The sequence below is a fragment of the Penaeus monodon genome, chromosome 4 (assembly GCF_015228065.2).
Source record: "Penaeus monodon isolate SGIC_2016 chromosome 4, NSTDA_Pmon_1, whole genome shotgun sequence".
NCBI classification, from domain to species: domain Eukaryota; kingdom Metazoa; phylum Arthropoda; class Malacostraca; order Decapoda; family Penaeidae; genus Penaeus; species Penaeus monodon.
In genome coordinates, this window is record NC_051389.1 from 10,698,120 (window position 1) to 10,708,119 (window position 10,000).

A 10,000-nucleotide genomic window follows, 5' to 3' on the forward strand; every position below is an offset into this window, starting at 1 on the left:
ATCCTTAAAAAAAAAAAAAACCACACCCAAGGTCCTAACGATTCCTGAAGATCCCGCGGAATTCCCAGCCTTTGAAATCTGGGGAAAAATTCCTAATACCCCAGGAAATCCCAGGGGCCCCCTATTCTGTGCTCTGGTGTCCTTTTGCCCCGCGGCCTTGGTTACGGCGGACTCACTGCAGAGGTCCTGCGCTGGGATATTGCAGTGTGTGTGTGTGTGTGTGTGTGTGTGTGTGTGTGTGTGTGTGTGTGTGTGTGTGTGTGTGTGTGTTTGATATTATTTTATATATATATATATATATATATATATATATATATATATATATATATATGTATATACTTACATATACATACAGACATGAATATAAATCCATGAATACATACAGACATGAATATAAATCCATGAATACATACATACACATATAAATATATACATACATATATATACACATCCATACAAGTTATATATGATATATACATGCATATATATATATACATATATATATATATATATATATATATATATATATATATATATATATATATATAACGGCCTATAAGTACATGGAAACAGCCCTCGCCTTGCTTGACGTCCAGGTACAAAAATTTTCCTCGAGACTGCAAGTTTTTAAGGAGGGGATTTCCCCTGAATGTCCCTAGAACGAGCACAGTCACGTCTGAGAGTGAGAAAAGAGGTTACAAATTCTAGGAAAATTTAACCGTAGGTGAGCATTGTAAATTTGAGGAAAATATAGATTTTGACGAATATAGGGGAATCAGTGGCTTTTGAAAAGATATATGTACGAATGATTATCAGGTTTTGAGATATCGAACTGAGAACATCGTTTCACACTCTTGGTTGTCCCAGCTGATAGTGGGAAGGGAGAAGGGTAGAAGGAAGGAGTAGCAGGAAAAAGGAAGAAGGGTAGGAGGAAGGAGTGGAAACTGAAGAAGAGATGGGAAAGCAATAAGAGGCAGGAAGATACGGAAGAGAGGAGGGAGAAAAAAAAGAAAGAGGAAGTAAACATAAGGGAAGAAGAATGGGTAGTAGAAGCAGGGGACAGGGAGAGGATAGGAGGGAGGGGGAAGGGGAGGAGGGAGTGGTGGCAGGTGGCCTGACAGCTGGTGGTGGCAGTGGTTGGGTGACGGCCGGGCACAACCACCCCTCGGCGGTCAGTGTGCGCTTGGCAGTGGGAGAGGATACACGTCTCCCTTCCTGGCTTCGGTTCACAGGCGAGGGAGCTGGTTCTACGCGGACGCTCAGAGGCACACACCCTCACGTCTTCGGTTCATCTCATTGCGGGGGAATATATAGTGTAAGTCGTAGGGAATAAATGTATATCGGTGTTATTTAAGGTGTAACACGCGTGGGAATATTGCTGTTACTCTTTTGTTTAATGATCTAGCATTATAAGACGATGTTGAGCGATTACATGTAACAGGCGAACATGTGCTTGAATAAGTGTTTTTTTATTTTTTATCTATTTGTTGGTTTATTTGTTCTGTTTGTTTGTTTATTTATTTTTACTTTTCAACTTTTCTCTCTCTCTCTCTCTCTCTCTCTCTCTCTCTCTCTCTCTCTCTCTCTCTCTCTCTCTCTCTCTCTTCTCTTTCCGTCTGTTTGCCCATCTCCCAATCTATTTGTACATCTATCTATCAATCCCCCCCCCCTCTCTCTCTCTCTCTCTCTCTCTCTCTCTCTCTCTCTCTCTCTCTCTCTCTCTCTCTCTCTCTCTCTCTCTCTCTCTCTTCTTGCATGTCGATCTCACTGTGTGGTGTGCATGTGGATATTCGTGCTTGCTTGCCTCAGTCTGCACGCGTGCTTGATAGCACTCTTGAATACAGTGATCTATCTATAATGAATACAATTACACATTCTCTTAAATACGTCTCTTCTTGTCTTTATTCTCTTATTTTCCTCTCCTCTCCTTCTTCAGTGACGTAGTTCTGTCTTTCCATTATGCAAAGAGGGGGGAGAGGGTGTTTGGAAAGGGGGGAGGGGGAGGGAGGTGGAGATGGAAGGAGGGGGGGGGGAAAGGTGGGAGGTGGAGAAGAGGAGGTTGAAATAGAGGGATAAAAGGTGGAGAAGGGGAAACGGAGATAAAGAGGTAGAAGGCGGAAATGAGGAAGTGGAAATAGGGGTGTGGAGGTAAAGTGGAGGAAGGTGGTGGAAGAGGAGGGGGAAGTAGGAGGGCGGACGGTGGAGAAGAGAAGGTGGAGGTAAGGAAATGTACGATAGAGAAGGAATGTAGGAGAAGAGGGAGAGGTGCAGGTAAGGAGGTGGAAGATGGAAAAGAGGAGGTGGAAGTATGAGGGTGGAAGGTGGAGAAGGGGAGGTGGAGGAAAGGAAGTGGAATATGAAGAAGGGGAGGTGGAATCAGGGTGGATAGAAGGTGGAGAGAGATAGCTGGAAGGAAAAGGGATGGAGAGAATAGTGAATGAGAGTGGTGGTGGAGAGGGAGTGGTGAAGAGAGTAAAGTGGAAAGGGAGAGGTTGAGAAGAATAGGTAGAGAGGGAGTTGGAAGATAAGTGGGTGGTGGAAAGTGGAGAAGGATAGGTGGAAGGAAAGGAATGAAAAGCGAAGAGGAGGAGATGCAAGGAAGGGGGTGGAAGGTGGAGAGCGAGGGGTGGAGGTAAGGAGGTGGAGAGGAAAGTGGAAGGAGGAGAGTGAAAGAGTGGTGAGGAGATGGCAAAACGGGGGGAGAGAGGAGGAGAGAGGAGTAGAAAGCGGGATGGAAGAAGGAGAAAAAGAGAGGTAGAGAAATTAAATGAGAGACATAAAGGCAGGAAGGTGGACGTAAGTGGATGTAAAGTGGAGTGGAAAGGTCACAAGAGAGATGTTTAAAAGATGGAAAGTGAAGATGTAGGTTCGGCAGGAGGGGGGGGGCGGGGAAGGGGAAGGGGAAGGGGAAAGGGAAGGGGAAGGGGAAGAGGATGGGGAAGGAAAGGGGGAGGGGGAGGATTAGGGGAAAGGGACGGAGAGGAAGGGGATTAAGATGATTACGAAAGGTGTTAAGATGAGGTAGAAGGCCCTGACAAATAACATGACGTTGCATGTTTGTTGATTTGCCTTGCTTCATATGTTCTTGTTACGTCTTCATTGATGCTTTCGAGATGTCTGGTGAGACGATGGGAGATATGTATAATATATATATATATATATATATATATATATATATATATATATATATATAAGATAATGATAGAAAGTAGAGAGAAGAATATTAATATGAAGAGTAATAGAAGATAAAGAGAGAGAGAGAGAGAGAGAGAGAGAGAGAGAGAGAGAGAGAGAGAGAGAGAGAGAGAGAGAGAGAGAGAGAGAGAGAGAGAGAGAGAGAGAGAGAGAGAGAGAGAGAAGAGAGAGAGAGAGGAGAGAGAGAGATGTGTGTGTGTGTGTGTGTGTGTGTTGTGTGGTGTGTTTGTGTTGTGTACTATATACGAAATTCTCGGAAAAATATTATGCTCCTTCAAAATTGATTACGTGTTGACCATAATACGAAACTCAAAGCATTTAATCAATAATTGGTTCACTGCTATCAACATGTGCGTCTACTGTGCGTAATCTTTTTTTTTTTTGAACAGAGATATATCTTTTTGCAGCGATAACCATTGACACACTTTCGTAATCTGTCTTATGTACTTGCGTCAAAGAATGTGGGAAAATGTGCTTTTGTGTGTATACGTGTTTGTGTTTACGTGTGTGTGTGTGTGTGTGTGGTGTGTGTGTGTGTGTGTGTGTGTGTGTGGGTGTGTGTGTGTGTGTGTGTGTGTTTGGTGATTTATGTGAGTGCGTTTGTTTGTGTGCTTGTCTATCCGAGCGCGTGTGTTTGTTTGTCGTTGTGTGGTTGTAACTGTCTCTGTGTTTTTCGAGCGTGTATGTATATATGTTCGAATCTGTGTATGTGTGTGTGTTCACAGAGGACTATTTGTGTGTATAGACAAATTACCAAAAGATTAAACTCTCACTCTCATCACATTACAAAGCATATAATCATCCTTAACAAACAATACTATTTTTATAAAAGAGATCGAACACTTAAACTCACAAACTAACATGAGATTAAGCCACTGATTGAGACACGGGAAAGTTCCCAGAGCCAAAGTCAAGGTGACACAACGAAGGAAAATGCTAATCTCTGCTGATGCTTTGTGCTGACGACTGTGGCAAGGAGAGCTGACGATGTGCGAGAGAGAGAGAGAGAGAGAGAGAGAGAGAGGAGGATAGGGATGATAGGGGAGGATGGGGGGGGGGTGAATAGATGGATGGATGAATGGATAGGTGGATAGTTGTATGGGTGTATGGACGACTGTGGGAAAGGGAGAGGACGATGTACAAGAGAGAATAAGCAAGATGAGAGGATTAGAGAAAGATGGGGAGGGACAGAGGATGGATGGATTGATAGATGGACGGATGGATAGATGGATGGGTGGATGGGTGGATGGAGGGACGGACGGAAAGAGAGAGAGAGAGGGAGGGAGGAAAGTAGGTAAGAATAAGGGGGGGAGACATAAGGAAAAAAAGGAGGGGGAGGATAGGACGAGGAAAATTATTAGGAGGAAGGGAGGAAGGAAGGACAGTAAAGGAGAAAAAGAGAGAAGAGAGAGAGGGAGAGAGAGATAGAGAGAGAGAGTGAGAGAGAAAGAGAGAGAGAGAGTGAGAGTGAGAGAGAGAGGAGAGAGAGAGAAGAGAGAGGAGAGAGAGAGAGAGAGAGAGAGAGAGAGAGAGAGAGAGAGAGAGAGAGAGAGAGAAGGAAAGAGAATGTAGTCAAGTAGACAGACGGACATAGAAAAAAAAGAAGAAAAAGGTAAAAACAATAGAAAACAATGAAAATGTACCCAACCTATTTCCATGAAAATGCACCTTATCATTTAACAACACCTTCATTACGAAGAGATAAGAACAGCTCTTATCTATGACAATACCCAGGAAGTGCTCAACAGCAGCCTCTAAGTAAACAAACTCTCTGTGGGGATTTACTTCCTTTAGAAATGATTCTTTGTTTGTTTGTATCAAACTGAGCGAGAAGGTCGAAAGGGAAGCCAAGAATTAAAGGTCTGAGATAAGTCCTTAATCCTGCGGAAAGGGAGGGACTTGCAAAAAGCTTTTGTCTTTTCATTGTCATTTTTTTCTATTTTACTTATTTTTTCCTTCTTTTGTTTTATATTTTTGTGTTTTATCGTTATTTTTTTGTGAAGTAGTGGAGACATCCACAAAATAACATGACGTTATTCTAAGTTAAGAGACATACACGCAGACATATACACGCGAAGCGCGCATGCACACACACACACACACACACACACACACACACACACACACACACACACACACACACACACACACACACACACACACACACAACACACACACACACACACACATCTCCCTGTAAACGCTGATTATCTGTTTATTTATCATAATTCAAACCGAATTAAATATTTAGTTTCATTAATCATTTAGAATATTTTATCTAATTTGCGTGTGTCTGTGCGTCTTCCATCTATCTACCTGCTATCTATCCGTTTCCCTCCATCTCATCTTTCCTTCCTGCATTTCTCTCCCTCGCCTCCTCTCTCTCTTCCTCTCTCATTCACTCTCTCTCTCTCCCACTTCCTCTTCAATAAAATAACAAACGAGGATGAAGGAAGACAGACACTACACACGGATTAGGACGAAAAAAAAAAATGAACATCAACTGCCATTGACGTTGGAGCATGAATGAGTCAGCTGGTGACGCTGGGAAGTCCTTTCATTCAGATACCCCGATGACGCAGCTAGAGGGAGGGGGGGAGGGGAGAGGAGGGCGGGTTGCCGGGTAGGGGAGGGGAAGGGAGGGGAGGGGAGGGGGAAGGAGGGCGAGATGCCGGGGAGGGGAGGGGAGGGGGAAGTGCCAGGGAGGGGAGGGGAGGGGAAAGGAAGTGGGTGGGGAGGATGAAGGGAGATGGTGATGGGGAGAGAGGGGAGGAGGAGAAGAAGAAGAAGAAGAAGAAGAAGAAGAAGAAGAAGAAGAAGAAGAAGAAGGAGAAGGAGGAGGAAGAAGAAGAAAAAGATGAAGAAGAAGAAAAAGAAAGTAGAGCGGAAGAGGTGGCGAGGGGGAGAAGGAGAAGGAAGAAAAGGAATAGAAGTAGGAGAAGGAGCATAACGGGGTAAGGGGGCATTAGGAGATGGAGAAGAAGGGAACAGAAGAAGGAGGAGGAGGAGAAGGGCAAGACATGAAGAAAGAAGATTGGCAGGGGAGAGGAAGAAGAAAAGGAGAAGGAACAGGAGAAGAGGAAAGAATTAAAGAGAAAAGGAAAATTATGATAATAATAATATGAAAGAGAGGAATCTTTTTTATTTTTTAATTATTATTATTTTTTTACTTGACAAGGGAAAAAAAAAATTGTTTGTTTCTTACCTTATTTGTTTCTTATTTGTCGCTGTTACTGTGTTTGTTTGTTCGATTGTTTTCAGTTATTTTTTTTATCTCCCTTTCTTACCATCGTGTCATCATTATTTTTTACGGTGGCTTTCAATTTCGTTTGGCGGTTTCCAAAGACTTTTTTTTATTGTGTGTGTGTGTGGGGGGGGTTATATTCTTCATTATTCGTTCCTATTCGTTCTCTCTTGCGTAGTAGTTATGATAATAGTAATTGCAAAATGGTAGTAAAAGTACTGTTTTCCCTACCTGTGTCTTTCCAGAAGGAGGGAGGGAGGGAGAGATAGATAGATAGATAGAGAGAGAGAGAGAGTTAGACAGAGAGAGAGAGAGAGTTAGATAGATAGATAGAGAGAGAGAGAGAGAGAGACAATGGGGGGGGAAGGAGAGGAAGAGGAGAGAGGGGGGGAGAGGGGAAGGAGGAGGGGAGGAGAGGGGAAGAGGGAGAAGGAAAAGGAGAGAAAGAGAGAAGGGGGAAGAGAGAGAGAGAGAGAGAGAGAGAAAGAGAGAGAGAGAGAGAGAGAGAGAGAGAGAGAGAGAGAGAGAGAGAGAGAGAGAGAGAGAGAAAAGGGGGAAGGTAGGGAATATCAATCATAAACTTTCAAACACATTATAATAATCATTCTATTCATCACAATCCTTATAATAACCATTACAATAATCATTATAATAATCATTAATATACAACTTTAGTCTTCATTACGTCACGAACGAGGGAGGTGAGTGGGGGAAGGGGGGGGGGTAGCGAGATCACGTGATGATGAACGTTTGTCAGGAACGAGACGCGTGATTGGCTACGTAATCTTAAGCCCCGCCCCCCTCGAAACCCCTCCCCCTCCCCCTCCCCTTGTACCCCGGTGACGGTGTCCGAAACGTTATATCGAGAATTGGAACTCAAGGTTAGAGGAGTATATAAGGCTAATATTTTTTGCGTACTTTTCGCTCTCTGATTTTATCGTGGTTCCGGTCTGCTCTGTGGTCTAATCTGCTTATCTCTTGCCTTTATATTTGAGTGTGAGGTTGTTTTTCTCTCTCTGTTTCTTCCTCTGCCTCTGTCTCTTCTCTGTTTCTTTCTCTGCCTCTGTCTGTCTCTCTCTCTGTTTCTTTCTCTGCCTCTGTCTCTCTCTCTCTCTGTTTCTTTCTCTGCCTCTGTCTGTCTCTCTCTCTGTTTCTTTCTCTGCCTCTGTCACTCTCTCTCTCTCTCTCTCTCTCTCTCTCTCTCTCTCTCTCTCTCTCTCTCTCTCTCTCTCTCTCTCTCTCTCTCTCTCTCTCTCTCTCTCTCTCTCTCTCTCTCTCTCTCTCTCTTATGACAAAAGTGTTATTAGTAGTAAGATAATAAAAATAATGGTAATAACAGCGCCAACAACTGTATTAATGGTGATGATGATTCTTATTATAAGAATTATTATTATTATTATTATTATTATTATTACTATTATTATTATTATTATTATTATTATTATTATTATTATTATTATTTATTATCATCATCATCATCATCATCATCATCATCATCATCATCATCATCATCATCATCATCATCGTTATTATATTATGATCATCATCATCATCGATAAGGTGGTGATAATCATAATAATGATGATCATAATAACAATGATGGCATCATCATTGATAACACTATCAAAGCATTATAATTATTTCTGTTATTATCATTATCATTATTGTTATTATTACTATCAATATCATCATCATCATCATCATCATCATCATCATCATCATCATCATCATCATCATCATCATCATCATCGTCATCATCATCATCTTTACAGTTATCATTAAATCATTCTTATCATTCTTCTCATTATCATTATTTGTGGCAATGATAATTATAATACTATTACCAAAAACAATATCAATATACTACTACTACTACTACTAATTCTAATAATTATATCAATAATAATAATAACATGTTGATAATAACAACAATAATGATAATGGTAATAACAATAACAATGACAAAGACGATGATAATGATGTTAAAAATAATAATTGTCAGAATAAAAAATACACAATAAAGGTGATGATGATAATAATAAGGGTAATGATCATTATGATGATAAGAGTAATAATAAAAATAACATTAACAATTTCAGTGATAATGATGATAACAATAATAATGATAAAGATGATGATGAAGATGATGATGAAGATGATTATGATGATGATGATGATGATGATGATGATGATGATGATGATGATGCTAATGATGATGATGAACAGATATGATAATGGTAGTAAGAATAGTAATAATTTAATGTTATAATTCAGTGACGACAAAAAAATAAAGGCAATGATATTAATAGAAGTAGTAATAATGATGATGATAATCATGATAATGATAACAACAATGATGATAAAAATAACAATAATAAGAGTGATGATAATAATGAGGATTATGATGATGACGATGATGTCAATAATAATAGTAATAGCAGTAGTAGTAATAAAAGTTACAGCAATAATCATAACAAAATCCACTGCAACAGCTTACTCTTTCGCTACTAGTAACAATAATAATGTCACTAAACCCAAAGATTATAACAGTAATTAAGATACTACCAACCATACAGAGTACATCATTATCCTCAAGAATGACAATAAAAGCATTAGTGACAATAGGTAAATGATAATAGTGAGGCAAAAATACAACATCGAAAACAATATACAGTGTCGAGGTCATGCCAAAAGTAGACAATAACATTTCCATTCAGTATGCGTCGGCTTTTAAATGACAGGAAAAAGCTACTTGGCCAGTGAGAGAGAGAGAGAGAGAGAGAGGGTGGGGAGGGAGGGTGTTGAGAGTGTATCAGTTTGTATGTTTGAAGGGTCATGGAGGTGTAGTTTAAAAGGTGTGCTTTTTTGTATGCATGTGTTTTGTGAGAGTGCGAGTGTGTTGGTGTGTTTACTTGTCTGAGTGTTAAGGGAAAGATTTTTTTGCAATAATTTATATATAATATATATATATATATATATATTATATATTAATATATATATATATTTTTTTTTTTTTTTTTTTTTTTTTTTCGGGATGTACAAATGGTGTGTTTTTTTAAGGGTTGTTTCAGCAGCCTGTTCATTTTTTTTTTTTTTTTTTTTTTATTCCTAACTCTTTACTTTGACTTTTTGTTCCTCTTTGACTGAAAATTATAAATTCCACGCCTCCCCCCCCCTGTTTTAAGTTTTATTTTTCTTCAGCCTTCGTCATTCGTATCCCTTGAAGTTAGCCCCATCTAGTGACCGCATATCAAACTATGCTGTTCTTTTAGTAGGAAAGTACTTATTTTTCGTAATATATTTTCTCCGCTTTGTCTCCTTAATACATAAATGTCCCTGTTCATGTTTTGGGAATATTTAGGTCGTTCTTTAGGATTTTATTTTATTTTATTTTATTTTATTTATTTATTTTTTTTCGACTTGCTTAACTGCACTCGTGGAGGGGTTGAATTTTGCTGACTATTTTTTTTATTGAATTCCTTATTCATGTTGTCTTTTTATTAATTTATTTGTTTATTTATTTATTTATCTATTTTTCTTCGTTTGTTTTTATTTAATTTT

At 39.7% G+C, this 10,000-nt stretch overlaps 1 protein-coding gene across 1 annotated transcript in view; it reads left to right on the forward strand.

The window, feature by feature from the left end:
• Window positions 1–1,151: 1,151 nt before the first annotated feature.
• Window positions 1,152–10,000, forward strand: part of LOC119572449 (laccase-like) — a gene marked incomplete in the record, with an annotated part of 48,456 nt that continues 39,607 nt past the window's right edge. The window contains 1 exon segment of the mRNA XM_037919563.1: window positions 1,152–1,315.